Source organism: Diadema antillarum, unplaced genomic scaffold (genome assembly GCF_040938485.1).
Source record: "Diadema antillarum isolate AM-2024a unplaced genomic scaffold, OU_Dant_1.0 seq00000143_RagTag, whole genome shotgun sequence".
Taxonomy (NCBI): Eukaryota; Metazoa; Echinodermata; class Echinoidea; order Diadematoida; family Diadematidae; genus Diadema; species Diadema antillarum.
In genome coordinates, this window is record NW_027271219.1 from 729,806 (window position 1) to 750,835 (window position 21,030).

A 21,030-nucleotide genomic window follows, 5' to 3' on the forward strand; every position below is an offset into this window, starting at 1 on the left:
GTAATGAGCATGTGTTGAATAAGAAACGGAAAAGTTCAAAAGGACGTGGAAGCAGTTGAATGAAAATGACTGAGAAACAGAGAAGGGAACGAGCTCCAACACACAGAGAAAAGAATTGCCAGTGCACTCCCGTTATACCAAATTCCTCTGGAGAAGTTTTTGTTTGTTTGTTTATGTTTTTTATTCATCGAAATGCCGTCACAAGCGAACAAAAATCATGCAGTATAGAATTATTGTCTGATGAAAACACACAAATCCTCCGCTTATCATCACATGGTGTTGTTTTATACTCATCAATGAAAAGCAATATTCATTTGTAATTTTTTCTAAGATTTTTATTTTCATTTTACATTTAAGAGACAGAGAGATCGTCAATTTGTTTGTGCTTTTGTGCTTACTTTGAAAACACATGTTAAACAAAGTAATGATTAAGAATAGGTTTAAGGTTGCACTTTGATACGTTCGCTCTTCCTAAGATTCGTTCCTCCGATGTCCAAAGGTTTGTTATTCCGAAAATGAAAAAAAAAAGTTTTTAGTTAATTAAGGAGGTTTGTTATTAAAAATTGTCTTATTCCGATAGTTTGTTAGTCCGAAAAATAAATATCAAGGATCATTATTTTTAGGTCCGTTCTTGTAAAAGTGGAGAGGGCCTGATATTCGTTTAGGTGAAAACGGTTATTATGAGGTTTTGAAATTTGGAGGATTTTAGTTGTTAATTTGTTTCTCCACATTTGGATAAGCGAACACGATTTTTCATGTTCCAATTAATAAACCTTTCGATTAACCTTCGGAGATTCCTATCATTTACCGAATAAAAAAGCTTCATAATTATACGAACTCTATCAAGTTTCGTATTGACAAACTGTATGAATAACGAGCCTTCGAAATGACGCGCTACAAAATGTTTGTTATAACAAACCATATTGTATGATATCGAAGTCACAAACATCCATCCAAGTTATATGGACTTATTGTGTCTTGTTATGACGAAACATCGCAGTATCGAACCTATTATCATTTCTGACTAATATAATAATACAAATTCTCCTCGGTAACAGTGTGTAACACAAGGAGCAAACATAGAGGGATTTCTTCCCAACGTGTTCGTTTGCCCTCCCCAGCTAAACTTCGTATTTCTATAACGGAGCACATTTCTGTTGTCTTTTTATGTTAATTCTTTGTCATAATTTTAGCTGTGACCATGTTCGTTATAAGCAAAATTTTACACTGTAGACTTAAGATAACAAATTTAGGACCTGAATCTTTACTTCATGATAACGAAGTTTGAGTGATAAATATATTCGTTCTCAAGGATGGACTACGTCACTGAGATTACACGTACGTTTGTACATTCATTTACGAGAGATGGAAAAATTGTTTTCTTTGATACCTCAGTATGAGAAGATAAACATGCTTATGTAATTGAGAATTGGTAATATCTATTCAGGATTTTGCAGAGGAGTTTGTTCTCGACATGAAATTGCTGTTTGTTGTGAGTAGAATGCGTTTCCAACTCAAGAGAGCTGCATCTTGTTTGTTCCGAACGTCCGTGAGCTATATGCGAACCTCCGTGACGCAAAATATGCTATGTTTGAAGGGTTATAGAGACTGCCTAGATCAGATACATCTTAAAAAGGTTTGTTATTATTTGGGAGTGAGGATTAAAGTATGGAATAGCGAAATAAGAGGTCAAAATATTGAGTTTCTGTAAAATGCGCGTAAAGTGGAGAAAGTGTTTAGCGGAAGAGCAATATTTCAACAGAAACGACGAATTTACTTAAATCATCAGTTGTCTACCATTACGTACAGGTTAAGAGTACAAGCTTAATATTCTGCAAGCACGTACACGTGTCCCTAAAGATATTTCGTTAGGATTTTGAACTGAATCAGATCTTTGCAAACTATGTTAAATGGTATTCAAGTGTATGTGCAGTACTATTCCTCACGGACGTTCGCTGCTCTGGACATGGTGAACTTCAGCGGTGAATAAAAACTTGTTCCTCTGGGAAAATCCTAGTATAATTGGGTTCATATTAAAGCTTGAGTTATACTCTTTTAGGTAAGATGAATAATTTGGAGAATTTCCTACTTTTTAAATTTTGCCCTGTTTTGGCTCAATTGTACATCGTTCAAAATTCTGACCCATATATATATATATATATATATATATACATATACCAAATTATATAGCGTACATGTCAGTCTGGTCCTGTCCAACCCCCAAGGGTCATGCATGTGTTTAATAAGTTCTTCTTTGTACAACAGCGTACGTTTTCCCTTTGCCGTCGTCATGTGTAATGTTCAGTTCAAATTTCAGTTCAAATTTATTTCATATTTCCATTTTCTCAATGATGACATTACAAAATTATTGACAACAAAACAAGAGTACAAAATATATACAATCATGTCTTTTGATTGTAGAAGAAAAAGAAAAAGAAAATATACTTGACACAAATGTACATGGTCACATCGTATGAAAATGTCACTAGTAAGTATAAGAAATATGATGGGGCCTACATAAAAGCTTTAAAGCTTGTAAAACTGTAGGTTCCCGAGTTCATAGGCATATAATTTTACACGGAGAACGGATATGTTTGTCTTGACCAACAAAAATTACACCAGCACAAAAAAATAGATGAGTAATAAACTAATGAACCACATAGATATCGCACAAACCAGACTGCATACAAATCTCGCAGTGTTTGAATAACAAAAATGCTGTATTATTAAAAGATGTATCGGTACCATGAAATAACTTAAGTAACTTGGTGCTGCGGACAAGGACAAAAGACTGGGAGCGTAAAAAGGTTGCTAAAGGCTTGGTAGTGTGTATCCACTAAGTAACAACTGTTTTAATTTGCGTTTGAAGGTGAATAAAGATAAGGAAGAAGTGATATCTAGAGGGAGATCATTCCAATATCTGGGTCCAGTAAATATAATTGTCTTCTTTGCAAAAATAGTGCGAGTACGGGGAAGGTGATAGGCGTCACTCTGGCGAGTGGGATAACAGTGGATAGAACGATTCCTTTTGAACATGTGGATAAAAACAGATGGTAATTCATTAGTTGTTAGTTTATACATGAAAATTCCGAGATTATAATAAAATAAGTCTGAAATTTTCAGAATTCTGTTTTGATGGAAAAAACAATTGGTATGGGCAAAATATCCGGCGTGGTTTATGATTCTTATTGCACGCTTTTGAATACGGAGAAGGGAATCTAGTAATGAGTGAATTGCATTTCCCCACGCCAAAATTCCATAATTGAAGTGTGGAGATATTAAACAAGAATATATACTCTGCAAAATATGAACAGGAAAAAAATGTTTTAGCTTATTCAAAATCCCAATATTTCTAGACAAAATTTTACTTACAAAATTAACATGAGTTTTCCAGGATAATTCTTGGTCAATCCAAAGCCCTAAAAACTTTGTGTTTTTAACCTGCTTTAAACATAAATCATTTATTTTGATATCATATGGAACAACATTCAAAGAATTACTAAATACCATAATGTGTAATCATCTTTAACGGTTTACTGATTTAAGTTAAGTGACAAAAATGAAATAGCAAAACTTAATTTGGTAAATAGACTAATAAAAAACAATTTCGGGACCTGTTCAACATATTTTTTTTTTTGTGAAGATGTTATTAAAAGTCAGTGTTTTCTTCAAGTTTAGTAACATCAAAATGCTTACTCGGTTAAACATAAAAAACTATATTCTATAACATTTACGCGCTGAATTGAAAACGGACATAGACTTTAAATACATCTTTCTTTTCCTATGCTAGTCTTAAATGCCATAATCACCGAACAGGGAATACGAGCAAGTCATCTTTTTTATGCGTTTATTGTCAGATATCTAGAGCCACCAATAGTGGACACCGCCGCTCATAAGGATCGCGCAAAGTAAAAGTTTGCAGTGTATTCTACGTGTATCAAGATGACGACTATTGATTATATTCTTGTCCATTATTTAAAGATTTAATCGCATAACCATAAAATCCCGCCATCTCTCTCTCACACACACACACACACACACCCATACACACACACAATATATATATATATATATATATATATATATATTATATATATATATATATATATATATATATATATATATTATATATATATATATATATAAGGTAACCTCAATGAGAGACCACGAATAGATTGTTGATACTGTTATTTTCTTCAGACAATCGTTGAACATATATAAATGCATAATAAGCGAGGAAATCTACACTAATTACCAGCTCTTCCGACTTCCGAGGCACTTTGTTGATTATCCTCCTTTCCGGCTCTCCGTTTAAGGTAGGCAGGCATTTGAATTGTTTTATAGTTAAGTCCCGTTTGTTTCCTGTCTGTTTCGTTTTTGTTTATGTATGTGGATTACTTTTTAGTATCCCGTCTCTCCTGTTTCCAGTTACTTTAGATTTAACTTTTGGCAGACAAGAGACAGGAGGCTAGGAGGAGAGGTGATTGTACAGAATAACAGAAACAGAATAAAGAAGTCAAGAAATCAGTGAGGGCTGATCAAAGAGAATTTATTGAGAGAATGTGCAAGGAAACTGAGAAATCAGAAAAGAACTCAAGGAAAGTGTTTGGCTTCTTGAAGGAACTCACTCATTTTTTTTTTTTTTTTACGAGATCAGATTTGCCCAATGACAAGAATGGTAACACTTTTAATAACAGAAGCTGATGACATCATGTCCATAATGGGCAGAATACTGCTCAGAGCTGTACGAGCAGGAGGAGAAGGAGTCTGCAAGCATCCCAAACACAGAGTGTGAACCACCTCCTTTGGAGAGTAAAGTGCGTCAAGCAATGTACCAACTTAAAAATGTAAAATCCCCAGGTTTGATGATATCCCAGGAGAGATGTGGAAAGCCAGCGGAGAAGAGGGTGTCCAAGCCATGTGGAAGCTCTGTGATAAGATATGGAGGGAAGTAGAATGGCCGGAAGACTGGTGCAAAGGCATCTTTATCCCATTGAAAAAGATGGGTAACCTGAAGGAATGTTCCAACCATAGAAACATCAGCCTCATCAGCCATGCCAGCAAGGTGCTTTTGAAAATAATCAACAACATGATGACCCAGAAGCTGAAAAGGGAGACTGCTGAAGATCAGGAAGGTTTCCGAGCTGGAAGAAGTACCAGAAACCAAATTGTTAACATCAGGAACATAATCGAGAAGTGCAGAGGCCACAAAATGCCACTGTATCTCTGTTACATTGATTATAGTACAGCTTTTGACCTTAGTAAGCTCTATCAAGGTCAAGAATCTGCAGTAAGATCTAGCAGGAGAGATTCAGAGTGGTTCAAAATTGGTCGAGGCGTCAGACAAGGCTGTCTTTTGTCACCACAACTTTTCGACATAGATGATGAAATGCTGAGAGAAGCACTTGAAGAATTCTTTGGACGTATCAGGATTGGCGGTCAACTGATTACAAATCTGAGATATGCAGATGACACTACCCTTGTATGTAGTAGCATAAAAGGAGCCAATGGACCTTCTGGGAACAATGAAGTCAGCTAGTAAGAGAAGGGGACTGTTGCTGAACACCAAAAAAAAAAATGTAACGGTCATTGATGATGATAGACATGATCATGGCGACGTTTTCAAGCTGGATGACAATGTCATTGAGGAGACCACTAGCTCTAAGTTCCTTGGCTCTATTATCAACGTTAAAGGTGACTGCACCCAAGAAATACAGAGGAGAACTTTAGCCATCGCCAGAAACATGGTACAAAGCATGTCAAAAATCTGGAGGAGCAGCAAACCAACAGCATTTAAGATTGGACTTTTAAGTCAACATATTTTGCTGTTGCAACATATGGCTGCGAGTCATGGAAACCATTCATTCCTTGAGCTTCGGTGTTATAGAAGAGTGCTGAGAGTTTCCTGGAAAGGCGGGTAAAACCAACACATGGGTCCTGGAACAGATGGGGCCTAAGAAGACACTTGTTTTCTGATATCATAGCAAGGAAACTAGCCTTTTTTGCCCATGCCACTAGACACATATGCCTTGAGAAAAGATTCATTCAGGAGATAGAACGAAAAGAAGAAGGGGTAGGCTAGCAGTAAGATGCTTCGACGACATCAGAACGTGTATGGGAACAAACATTGTCGGCGCTACTGGAATGGCAGCCGACCGCACTCGGTTGAGAACTCTCTAGCGGACCACACCAGCATATGTGTATGCAACGTGACGAAGAAGAAGAAGAAGAAGAAGAGAAAATTGAATTTCACCTTCGATAGCTTGAGTTGGATAGGACGTGTGACTCTTATTTTTCTGAAATCATAGACAATGCACCGAGTCTGTTGTTGCTTTGTCGCGCTGCGGGCCGTGGCGCCGTGTGTGTTGTCATGGACGGCGCTGTCACCACCACAGAAGAATACGACTGAGATGTATTAGTAATAATATTATTAATACATCTCAGTCATCTAATATGTTATGATGCTGTCAAAGGATATGACCGTAGGGGAAGATGGAATAAAGTGGAGGATTATATTTGCAGTGTGTATTAATGTAAACATGTATGTTGTGTATAGTGGGGTTGCGTGGTGTAGGAATAGAAACTGAATCGAGTGAGTCGTACACAGAAACAAAGAAAGACACAATGTTGTAAAAACTCTCATTTCAGGTTTCAACAAAAACAAATATCAAAGTTTATTATTCTTTCACACAGCAAACATCGCCATTGTCACATTCTTTCATCTGTACATATGCCAATGTGACTACGCCTGTAGCAATTAAACCCATATTCAAAATTATTTCATGCATGCTTATATCTCTGCCCCCCAAGGAAAAACGCAGTATCTAACATTTTTTTTTGTCGATTTTCACTTTTTTGCATAAATATAGTCAGTGGGCAATCCTTGTTCATATGACATATTCAGATTTTTGAAAAAAAAATGTTTGGAAAGCTACCTTTCCGTAACTGCCAAACGCAGTATCTACACTTAACTTGCACTTTCCCCAAGGAAAAACGCAGTATCTACATGATGAATATTTCCCTAAGGAAAAACGCAGTATCTACCTGATCAATATTTCCCCAAGGAAAAACGCAGTATCTACAAAGCTAGTCTTAATTACCAGACACTGCTATTTATATATGTGACACTGCACCTCAAAACAAACAAAAAGTCGCCAGACATGAATTTTAAGTTAAGACCATATCATGAAAGAACAGACTTTAAGCTTTAAAATGATGTATAACTCAAATCAAATGGACTCTCCTAACCTATCTAAATATTGGAAAGAAAGCACAAACTCAGGAAAAGTATGAACCGAGAAAAGAGGCTCTGAAGTACAGTGTCTATTCAAGCGCTTAATCTTTACCAAACCGTGCTGGCTGTGCAATGAATGGGACAAAAAACAGGAAATAAACCACCAGAGCAACAACAATGAAGGAATTATCAAATTAAACTGAAATTAAGCATGCCTCATTAACACATTCTGTCCATAATTAATGCCAACTTTCAAAGCAGTAGCACTATCCTTTCAATATTTATTAGAGTCGAAGGTGAAGAGTGCGGACAAGGTTTTTCAGAAATGAAAAAGGGATTCTAAAGACACACCTAATCACACTATTCTACAAAAAATGTTCGAGATAAACTGCTAAAAAACACACTTTCCTGCCCGTTTTATGATCCCAAATTTTAGCATAATGTAAAAGAAGGCCCGCTCTTTCAGAAAATATGAAAAAGTCAAGTTCGGCTAGGTTTACCCGTTTCACTTATTTTCAGTCCTCACGCAAAATCAGTGTGTGCGACTTTATGTTCGTTTTGAGGTGCACGGTCACATATGTGAATGCTATGCCGGTCGTTCTGTAATTTCAACGTAAATTACTTTCCTTAGATATACTTGCTCAATAATAATACATAATGTTCAAAATATCTAACCGAAACAATAATGATTAGTAAATATTTTTATGAGATCGTGATCCTAATATAAAACACAATATGTGATTAAAACTAACCGAGTGCACATTAAAACAATACAGCACAACACTGTTGATGACAGCTTGCAGCTAGCTGCACTGAGCATGCAGTCTGCACAGTCTGCACAGGGCCCGGCTAGTCAGCATACAGTGTGTACAATGTACATGTACTTGAATTAAAACAAAATGTTGTCGCGGGGAAAATTACTCGTGAGCCTAGCCCTCAAGAAAACTTTATCTGCAGATAATGAGTAAGTTATTCAAAACTTTTTAATATTGAAAGAATAAAGCTGATCGTTTGTCACACGAAGCGAGGTAAACAGAAATATGCATACATTTGAGTTTACCTCGCTTCGTGTGATAAAAGATCAGCTTTATTCTTTCATATTCTATCTACCTCGATGATGAACATCTTCCGTACTATTTCAATATTAACTTGTTGTGAAGTAACTTTGTTAGGCCAAGACCTTAGTCAAAATTCCTCAGGCTCCGAATCCGAAAGTTTCCACGAAAGGCAATAGATCTAGACTATCATATTTGTGTTGTGTTGGATAAACGTCAGGCTCTGTAACATGTTAGACCCTATATTTAGATCTAAGTGTAATAATTGTCTAAGACTTGTCTAGACTGCAACGTTTGAGTCTTGCGTCTCTTTCCTAACGTTAGACTTAACGTTAATCAGAACTTTCAGGGTCCGTATTCCGAAAGTCTAAAGAAAGATCTAACGCTAGTGTAGGAGTAGATAGGCCTGCTACTGCGTGCTAGGGGAGGCCTGTTTATAAAACTAAGTGAGAAGTCTAAAACTAAAAGTAACTTAACCACTTAGAATCCTAAGTCAAGTGAAGTGTCAATGTTAAATTATCTACTCCATACCTAGCCCCGGAGACCCGCCGCTCCGCGGCAGGGTCCTGGCGGCTACCTCGCAGTTTCGTTCAAGTGAGAATCACGAACAACTCCCTATTGCCACATATACGGCAACTTCACAAATAAACCATGGCTAAATTTCGATCATGAACACAGGGACAATAACAAATGAAATATACACTACCCCATTGCCTTGGTTCTTCTCACCAATTTATCTGGAAACTGCAAAATTTTCCACATTTTTTTAGAAGTAAGCGGCCTGCCCTAGTGGAGAGCTTTGCTGCTATTTTGAATGTGTATATCCATTAGTACGCATCTACGCATGCGTGAACAATGACGTCACCGTTACGGATGCTCAAGGATATGAATACTGCATCATCGCACGGTGCATATAAGGTGAAATGAATATTTATTATGCATCATGTAGCCAGCAATACAGCTGTCAATGGACTGCACTGAATGCATGCTGTACGCATGTGCAAGTGATTGTGAGTTTTAGTGAGCATCGGTGAGCTGAAGATATTTGCCCTATAAGACAGCATTTTCTGCATCATAAGCAATGAAATGCATCAAACAGTCGCCGATGTGAATCACTTAGGTTTAATCGACCCATGTAAGTATTCCTAGTAGTTTTTGTTGAAAAATTAAGGAAATATAGCGCCGGAACGGCACCCGTTTTGTACAACATTAAAATCTGAATGCGAAAACGGCGCAGCCCCAACGCTGCACGTTGAGGCTGGTCGCAGTTGCTCCATACCATACTGTCCTAAAATTGAATAGCTGACAATAGATTATGTGAAAAATAGGTAAATGGACAAAATAGAGACAGTTAAGAATAAGTTGTATTTTAATTCTTATCTAGACCCTAGTGAGACTGACTAGGTTGCGTAAAATGCATGCATGATCCCATGCTGCATGCTACAACTTACAAGTAAAAAAAAAGTTACATTAAAAATTTACATGACATAAAAAACTTAGGTTCGATCCAGAAGGAATAGGCCTAACAGCTAAAGAGCGGATGTCACTTCGATCTAGACCGCTTCTAGATATACCGGTATTTTTTTTTTCTAATGAAAGAGTCCTGTCTCGTGTAGGGCTTAGACTAAACCTTCTAGGCTATTTTTTTTTCTGTCAGTATCATGCATGTATAGCCTGAGGCTGTAGACTCGTGTAGCCTGCTACGTAGCCAGCCTATTGCCCTAGAATAAACGATATAAAAACAAGTCTAGATCGATCTAGGTCCAGACATCCAATTTAGATTTATTTTGGTCTAGACTGACACTAGCCTAGACTGTAGAGATCTAGATCTAGATGCTAGTTAGCGGCTAGGCCATGTAGCATCACATTACAGCCCTGGCAAGCTTCATACTAAACACGTAACGTTACAGCAAGATCGGTCTGGGAATGTAAGCAACACGTTCCAATAACGATGTGTTATTAACATTGTTAATGTTATGAAGCCTGCTCTGTAATCAGGGCATACTGTGTAAATGGGGGGGGGGGGGGATGGAGGATGCATCCCCAGGGCCCAAGGTTGAGGATGGTGCATCATGAATACTTGTACAATGATGTATACATGCATACATAATTATGGCAGAAGATTAATCCTAGTCATTCCGCTGTACATAGATACTGCGTTTTTCCTTGGGGAAATTCGTTACGTTACATTGTAGATACTGCGTTTTTCCTTGGGGAAATCAGTCAATTGCATGGGGTTTCCCCAAAGTATCTACATTTGTGACCCGCTACAACAAAAGGATCCGAAAGTCGGGGGAGGACAATTTTCTGAAAATGGCATGACATTATTTCCTTACTCTTCTACTTTAATTTCATATATAGCACAACTCATAAAAGTACTTGGTTGCGGAGATGTCCATGATTAGCGCATGTCAAGTGGTTGAGGAAATCAGAGTTTCGAGAAAAACGCCTTCAGAGTTTTTCTTCCGACGCTAACATGATCAAGGGAAGTTTTCACCGCTTGACAATGGAAGGCATGCTCCTAGCGACCTCCACGATGTTCATTCAATAGCGTCAGCGGGCTACGTACGACCAATCAGTAATCAGGATGCCACACACTGACCAATAAGATCACTCCCTCGTTGCTAGGGGCGGAGTCTAGCTGCGGCGCTAAATCCAAATCTTCGGACACGTATGTGTTACGTTGAATGTCGGAAAATCATGGCCCAGAAAAACGCTAATTTCTCGTCTTTCCATTGATCATTTAGCTTCGAAATTACGGCAAATGATAAACAAAACATAAGACTACAATATTATGCCGAAAATAGAAATCTGATTGTTTTGATCAATTTTGATGATGTCACTTCAAACTCGATATTCTCGGCTTAGTCGTCAGCGACTTTAGGATCATTTTGTTGTAGCGGGTCACATTTTCATCAATAACTTAAAAACAAAACAAAAACACAAAATGATATTTTCCAGGAAAATTGGTAGCTAGATAGACTAAAATTCCACAATGAAGGAATTTTTCAAAAGAGTATATTTTCCGGGGGCTTTGGCAAAAATATAAAATGGTGAATATCTCGGCTGTTGAGAAATGGAGCTGGATGTAGATGCTGCGTTTTTCTTGGGGGGGGGGGCAGATCTAACACGTCGTAAATTTTAATAAAGAATCAAATCCATTGTGTTCCGATTTGTGGGGCCCTATGTTTGGACTTCAGTTAATGACTCGCAAGAATCCCTAAGATCTCCTGAAACTAATATAAAGCAGGTTTCTTATATTCTGGTAGAACTTCAACTAGCCAGATGATACAAAGCATAAGTTGAAATTTACGTGGGGACATATGGGAGGGGGAGGGGGATTATAGTTCAGGGAGATTGGTATGTCGAGGAGTGAACAGATATTTCGCTCGTTACCTGTGTATCACCCCTAAATGTAATACCAACTCTAAATGTACTATCAACCATAAATGTAATACACCTTAACCCTAAATGTAATAACAACCCTAAATGTAATACATTTTAACGCTAAAGGTAATAATCGAGTCAACCCTTAATGTAATACATTTTAACCCTAAATGTCATAACCGGAGATAACCCTAAATGTAATACATGTCATACCTAAATGTAATATCGACCCTAAATGTAATACATGTCAACCCTAAATGTAATATCGACCCTAAATGTAATACTTTTTAACCCTAAATGTAATACACCTCAACCCTAAATGTAATAACAACCCTAAATGTAATACATTTCAACCCTAAATGTAATACATTTCAACCCTCAATGTAATATCGACCCTAAATGTAATACACCTCAACCCTAAATGTAATAACAACCCTAAATGTAATACATCTTAACGCTAAATGTAATGTCGACCCTAAATGTAATACATCTTAACGCTAAATGTAATTTTTCATGTAAGTCATGTCAACCCTATTATATTCAACTCTTAATTTAATTACGACCTTAAATGTAATACACCTGATTATTAAGAGGGTAAGCAACGCAGAATATCAGGCAAAATGTCAGGGGGTACACGAAGGAGATATGACGCAACTTTCTCTCGCACTCTTGAAAGAACGACAATAGTTGCTTACACTTGTTTTTGTTGTTTACCCATGTAAAAATCTTACAGTCTTATTAAATTATTGTTTGCTGCAAAGTGAATTAGGTTCATGTGACATAGTTCTTAAATCTATTATCTTTGTCATACTATCACATAAACATTTTGTATTCCAATCTTTATTCAGTGTTCATTATTGCTTAGAGTTTTGTTGAAAAAGAAAAAAAAAAAGAATGGGCAAAAGTTAAGTCAGTTTGCCTCACTCATACATTCATATATCATAGAAAAGTCAATATACAAATAGTGACTCAAAGATGATAAAAAAGACATCAATTTCTTTTTCCTTTACTGGCATTTTTCAATTTATTTCGTGTACCCTCCCCACGACCAATACTGTCCCAGTTTCGTGTCACTAAGTATAGTAGTGATTACCAGGAGTAGTGAACAATGTCATGAGGCTAATATTTCGGACAGTGATTTGCTGCCATGTCAATGTGTGACAGATATTTCGTCATTGAAACATTACATAGATAATGATGGTTCGTAAAGAATTTACGAAATCTTTCTAAATCTTTCTAATTTTCTCCATCTACTCGCTCTATCATCCCGTTTCATCAGTACTTATGTTTTTTTCTTGCTATATTAATTATTCATATTCAGAATTTCATTGTAAAGAATTTTTGCCAATTTTTTTTTCTTTTTCATCAAAACTTTAAACAAACATGAACACTGAATGAAGATTGGAATTCAAAATATTTATGTGATTGTATGATAAAGGTATAGATTAAAAAGAAAAGCTATGTCGAATGTACCTCATTAACTTTGTAGCAAACAAAGGAAATAATAAGACTGTGTGATATTTACCTGGGTAAACAACAAAAACAAATCTAAGCAACTATTGCTGCTCTTTCAAGAATGCTATAAAAAGTTGCGTCATATCCCCTTCATATACCCCCTGACCTTCTGCGTTGGTATTCTGCGTTGGTTACACTCTCTATAATGAGGTTTTTACATTTAGGGTGGTAATTACATTAAGCGTCAAGATGTATCACATTTATAGGGTTGACATGAATTACATAAGGAGTATCATTACATTTAGCGTTAAAATGTATTACATTTAGGATTGTTTATTACATTTAGCGTTAAGATGTATTACATTTAGGGTCGATATTACATTTAGCGTTACTAGATGTATTACATTTAGGGTCGATATTACATTTAGCGTTAAGATGTATTACATTTAGGGTCGATATTACGTTTAGCGTTAAGATGTTTTGAATTTAGGGTTGATATTACATTTAGGGTTGAAATGTATTACATTTAGGGTTGTTATTACATTTAGGGTTGAGGTGTATTACATTTAGGGTCGATATTACATTTAAGATTAAGATGTATTACATTTAGGGTCGATATTACATTTAGGGTTAAAAAGTATTACAGTTAGGGTCGATATTACATTTAGGGTTGACATGTATTACATTTAGGGTTGACATGCACTACATATAGGGTTGTCTCCGGTTATTACATTTAGGGTTAAAATGTATTACATTTAGGGTTGACTCGATTATTACATTGAAAGTTAAAATGTATTACATTTAGGGTTGTTATTACATCTAGGGTCGATATTACATTTAGCGTTGATATTACATTTAGGGGTGATACAACCTGGAGTAGAACTCCAAAAGTCTCCTCTGAATATAATATGGAGGAGGGAAAGAAGAAAGCTTATTGAACTTGTTTGTGTTGAGGAGTGAGCAGAGAGTATCTCGTTCCCTGGAGTAGGACACCGGGAGAAATGAAATTTTCTCCTACTTATAAAGACTACAATGCGGACGTCGAGGGAGACACTACGCGGAGATAGCTACGGTAAGCGCAGCCTAAGCGCTGAACTTGTACCATTCGTAAATTCTGTGCTAGTTTGATGTCGCAAATATCTTGTTATCTCGATATAATCTTATGTCACTTTTTATAGTGTGAAATCCGTCTTGCAATGAATTATGAACGATTTACCAGATGGCCAGATATGTAGACCAAATGTCTCTAGAATTGACCAGAATTGATAAAATAGAGGTAATTTTTCACACATGAAGGAGCCAAATCATTAGCTGACGTGGCTACGTCATCACAGCGATGCTGCTATTGTAAAGCCAAAACTCGCATCCAAACTCATATCATTTTGCAAGTTAGCTTTCGAGGAATAATAAAATTCATTTCAATCACCAAAAGTCTAATTCGTGCGTTGATATTTCTAACGTATTTTTCTAAGAGATGACGAATTTAGGGAATTTTAGACATGAATTAAAATGAACGGCCAGAATATCGAAGACAATGAACGAGGGAACGTTTGCAATCCTGAATGATCACTATACGCGGTACGCGCATCCACCTGCAGTGTTTTTGGATCCTTCGTAAGGACATGACTTCGCTTTTAAATTCCATATTCCTTCACATTCGCTGTCAACATGGGGTAAGTTACCACTCGAATATTCGCTATATTTAATAATCGGTTCAATGATCAGGATATTCCTGGCCGACAATTCGTAATAAAGTGGTATTCCCTATCCTTTCAATGCCTTATGATACATGAAGTTCGCTTGTTGAACTATAAAAGTGCAAAGACTTTATACACGTATTCAAGCAGAACCATTTCAGCAATCGCTAAGTCAGCTAACATAATTATATCAGGAATAATTAACAGTGAATGTCGTAAACTTCGACTAAAACAGACTGACATAACAAGGTTGGCTAAATTACTACTACTACTACTACTACTAGTTAATGATCAAGGATGCACAAAATAGATGAATATATATGGATAATGTACTCTTGGTCAATCACATTCCGTTTCAAGACACCAGGCCTGCTGTCGGCTGAGCGCCATGGTTTGGTCGATTTTGGTCACAATTGCCGCATTATTCTGAAAATATATGGAAAGGAAATACAAGTAGAATCTTTTGAAAATATCTTGAAATTAACCGATTAGACCCTCAATGTTTTAGGAAACCATATACCAGACATGCATAGAGGATTCCTATCATTTAAAGAATTATAATGTAACAATTTTTTCTTTTTCTTTTTAACAAAAATAATTATGCAGTTTTCCTCGTTTTTTTTTTTTGTTTCAATTTTGTTTCAATGCTGTTAACCCAAAACAGATGTCTTTTCCTTCATTAAAAGAAAGAGAAATCCAAATTAATCCGCACTCCTCGCCTCTCGTTTGTAAAACATTTTTCTTTGTTGTTGTTGCAAAATATCTTCATTGTTTCCTTTATCTTCTCATCTCATCTCTCTCTCTCTCTCTCTCTCCTATACCGATACTTGTACGTGATATCATGATACAAAATTAAGATGCTCGATTGTTGGAAATGATATGCTAGATGGGAAAACTTCCTGAAAAGCAGAATCGATGTAACCGCCCAGTTCAAAATCCACAAAAATTCGCAGATATGACCGTTTGTAATGGACCAAGATGCGTCGGTTTCGTTTAATGATTCAATTGTTTTTATTGTTTGTTTTTCGTATGTTGTCTTCTGTTGTTTATCAAGTGGAAAATAATATTTTTTCTGCTTCCTGTCGAAATGTAAAACTTAAAATAAATCCCAAATCGAAATATGATTAATTTTTCATTGTGACTTTTTTTTTCGGACACTGTATGTTTTCAATTATACACAAGCACAGCTGCATGAGTGAGAGACCCTGATATACAAATCCTCTTTTCTCCCCTTTTCTATGAAATCACACCTCCTAAATAAATCCCAAATCGAAATATGACAAATTTTTCATTGTGACTTTTTTTTGTGGACACTGTATGTTTTCAATTATACACATGCACAGCTGCACGCGTAAGAGACCCTAATATACAAATCCTCTTTTCTCCCCTTTTCTATGAAATCACACCTCCTAACTCTTTCTTATTTCAGTCACTTAATTATTTCTAGTTTCTGAATGCCTTAAATGCGTTTTAAACGCGGAATGGTTCGATTTTATCGATTTAAAACCGAGAGCTTATTTGTTTTATTTCATTTTATTTTATTGTTCCACATCTCAAACACAAGTAACATGATACAATCGATTGAACATAAGACAGGACATTTACAAAGAATGCAAAATAAAACAATTTAACAAGCATGAAATGTTGGGGACCTACTTAAAAGCAGAGCTTGTAATAATGTAGGTCCCTATATAGATGAAAATGTTGGTCTTATTAAACAAACAACCTAGTAACGAAAACTATGAACGGAAGGAAAGGGACGTAAAGAAAAAGAGAGCCAAAAAGAGAAAGAAAAACAAATTAAATACATCAGAACATAAAGAAATAGCCACCTGTAATGCGCTTGTAAGATTCCTCGTCACCTCGCAACATGGTTACGTAAGTGTAAGAATGCCCCAAAATGCTCATGATACATAATGATTCTTTAATTCAGGAATTACCTCGTCATGAACGACTCAGCCGTAAAAAGAACGAAAATTGAACCCAGAATACCTAATAAACAACTAATCTGATAAAGAAAAGGAAGTTCGATTAAAATTGCATGCTGTATGACTAAACATAGGCCTGCACGAGATCTTTTTTTTTTTTAGTTTACGTTTAAAACAATAGTGCCAACGACTCAGTGATGTTAGAGTCAAGGCTATTCCAGAATGCCAGACCTGTGTGTACTATTGTTCTAGTAAATGCAGTAAGTTCTTACTGGGGAAAAATGAAAAGAGTTTTCCTGTCTTGTATATAGGGAAGGAATGTATAACTTTATTTCTTACAAACATATGAGTAAAAACATAAGGTAATTCATCTTTTATAATAGTTAACTAGTACATAAATTACTACGGGAGTAAATATATCAAAAATGTTTAATAGGTTTTTACTTTTGTAAAGTGGGTTTGTCGGTGCTAAACAATGTGTAATATTGATAATCCTTACAACGGGACTCAAACGGCGCCCTCATTTGTCAGCTATTCATTGCTATTTCATTCTTTGAACTATGTAGAAATGCGAACGTTCGTTTCGGACTACTTGTGTGTGTGTGTGTGGGGGGGGGGGGGGGGTTCACTTGGCCAGTCACAAATAAAAGCTGTTTTGTTTTCACCAGAAAAATAACCATTGGGAATATAGATAGCCACATTATAGTGACACATCCTAGCCAAAATCTAGCATCAAAAACTCTTGGCAACTTTTGTTTGTCTTGTTTGTTATTTTTCTTGAAAGTATTGTGCTTTCCCAGTCATTTGTACTAACCGTGCACTGGGCCTTCTCCGTACAGTTCCATGCGCATGCTGATGTGGCCAGTCCAGGTCAAAGGCAAAATGCGCACGTACTGACAGATGACGGGTACGGGAAGCTGGTTCGTCACAATGGTGTTGCGATCCGAGTTCCCTGTAAAGATCTTGATTTCAAAGTAAACACGAGCAGAAAAATGAGAAGATTCAAAAGAAAATAGCTTACCAAATTATGGACATTCCCAAAGCCCACATGAAAGGGGTCAGCCATTATTATAAGATATGATGCAACAAACTTTGTTGCACCAGAATAATTAAGTATAGGAGAGAAAATGGTATAGATGATAAATTTGGGACCATGGTTTAAGCTTCGTTGTAAAAAAAAAAAAAAAAATGTTATGACCATGTTTGTTAAAGTGGAAGTTCACTGTACGTATTGGTTTTGATAATTAGATTTCAAGGCAGCAATACTTTGAAATGTCATGATATTATGATGATATACTCTCTAAAAAAGAAAGAGTGAATTTTCACTCGATTTTCACTCCCCTTGGTAGTGACGTCAAGGATCACTAGAAGTGGAGTGAATTTCGAGTGAACAGAAATTTCACTCCAAAAGAGAGTGAAAAAAGACGGAAATGTTTTTGGTGGGATGTTCACTCCTTTCTCACTCTTAATTCACTCCTGACGTATTTCACTCTTTTGTCAGTCGTTTTTCACTCCTTTCTCACTCTCAATTCACTCCTATCCATTTCACTCTTCTTTAACTCCGGAGGTTTTTCACTCCTTTTTCAATCTTTTTTCAATCCTTTTTCAATCTTCTTTCAATCCCAAACAGAATTACACTCTACATGAGCACATATCTCTATCACAGCACTCAGTGCACTAGTTATTCAACCCTGGAAGAAAAAGTGACAATGGTGATGAATTTGGGAATAATGTAGGTGGTCTGGAGCCATTTCTGGAATAATGAATACCAATCAAACTAATACAAACAAAAACAGCAAGCAACGTTCATAATATAGATATTTGTTAATATTAATGCATGTATTTTGAAGCCAACGATCCACCACTGGTAGCCCAGTGCATTGCCAACTTTGTGTTCCAGTTTTGAAAGTCATTCCTACCCGAGCTGGATCAATACATGAAACTGAATAAATATAAGCTAGTAATCCAATTGGCTGTTGTTTCATTCTTTCTTATTAATTTATTCTTTCTTTAAGTAGCATTGAGGGGGATATAAGAAGATAATGTACTAAATGCTACGCATGATATGTTTTTTTATGAGCTGATTCTCTATATTAAATAAATGTGTGATGTCCACTGGATCACCTGAAATTTAAAAAAAAAGGAATACACCTCTTTATATATCTAAACTTCAACTACAGAGCAGTACACCATTACAAACAGTCTTCATGTGCTGAGTATCTGGTTTTCCATGAATTATGTGGCCAATAATAATTATACATATTTTTATCATTTAAGAACAACTGTCACCATAATCATCACAAGGTCCTTGTAAATATGCATTTTAGCTGTCATTCCCAAAGCTCTACAAATGAAGAGTTTGTTTGCAAAAACTGATAAGTCCATATGTGCCAAATGGAGATATTTGCGATTAAAGGTCAACAAAAATACAGAGAATAATAAGAAAATGTTTGCTTCTTTTGATCATAACTTCAAAAATGTACCTTTATATGTAGTGACCAATATATAATTCAAAAGGTATTATTTTGTACTTTATGACAGAGACCGTACTTCAAAATCTTCAAAAATGGACATATCGGTTTTTGCAAACAAACTCTTCAAATATTAGCATCACACATTTCCCCGAAAATATGCCAAATTCATAAAGTTTGTGCAAAAGTGAAAAATTTTACAAGTACCCTTCCTGAACATGTTTAATTTTCGACTACAAGTGAATATAATTATTGCATGTTCAATGATAAGCTACAAAACACTTGCAAAGTATAGTCACCATTATCTATATTATAATACAAAAACAATTACACATGTACCAGGAATTGTGGTTACTTTGAAAAATTGACAAAAATACAGAAATTTTCAATACTGCATGGTCAATCAAGTTTGGGTCCTCTGTCATGTAACACAGTGATGCTCTACAAGTACATTGCACAAATACCTAAACATACTCGATCAGAGAAGCATGGTCTTGACTTTAAGTAGGCTTTAGGTGGGGTATTTATGTAGATGATAGAGCCAGAGGGGGGCCTCCCTGAAACCCCCCAGACCTCGGCCATCAACCGTGCGATCATTACAAAATCCACACACAAATTACCTGTGACATAATCTATAAAACGGTAATGTTGATTTTCAACAACAAAAAAAGTCACTTGGCTAAATTATGCTAATTTGAGCATGAAATCAGACCATTTGCCATAACTAAAGTTCCAAAAAGGCACATTTTTTGTTTTTTGTGTAAATATTCTTTCTAGCGTCCATAGCAAATGAAAGAGAAAAAAACTGTGCCATAAAAAAATACTGAAGTATCTATTTTTTTCTATTTACTCATGTATTTCTTTGATTCTTACTTTTTGTTTTTCATTGCCTTTTCAATGAAATTTGTCAGCGACACGTCCAGCATGAAAATATTTATGTTATTGATTTCAATCAATGACCCCCCAAAATAATCATGCCTTCATGAAATTTGGCATGGAATGTCAAAGGGGAGGAGGGCTCGTAGGCCCCCCCCCCCCCCCTCAACCGGGCTTACTATTTATGGAAAAAGAATTGCAATCAATACAGTTGACACAACATGTATCATATCATTGATCTTCTTCACCTAAATAAGGCATCATTGTACAATATTGAACACTTGTAATCCTTCCGAGTTTTGCCAGATGTAGCAACAACTAATGCATGCAAACTGAATTTCTTATAGAGTACTGATTTCATGCGACGTCATGTTGGCCACCATAATGGTGGCTTTCATAGCAAAGGCGATCAATATTCATTCATGCATGCCTCTCTAACAAAGGTGTTCTTTAGCCTTAGGTTTCCCTGAAGTAAACATTGCTGCAGCTTTTGTATGCAGTTTTGATTTCTAGTCAGTTTAGGCAATTGACTTCATTAGGCTGCGTTCACATAGAAGTATACGGTATACGGTATTCGCTATTCGCTATTCGGGCACCCAGTACACCATCACCCTCACCGTCAACTTGCCATCCCATGCAGTGAGGATTTCTTCCTCCTACATCCCAGCAAATTTTATTAACAATTTCTAAACTGCATCAGAATGTCAGTCTACATGCTTATTTTTGCTAAAGGGCAAATCCAGACCAAAATTGTCATTATTTCATAAACGTGAGACGGTATACGCTGCAGGAAAATCGAACAAGTTCGATTCCCACTTTGCTACACTATTCTATGCTATTCGGTACATTCAAATAGTGCCCTCTTATGTGAACCGGTGTTAGGAAATCCTATCGTTCGATTCAAGCTATTCGCGTGCCCTCGAAAAC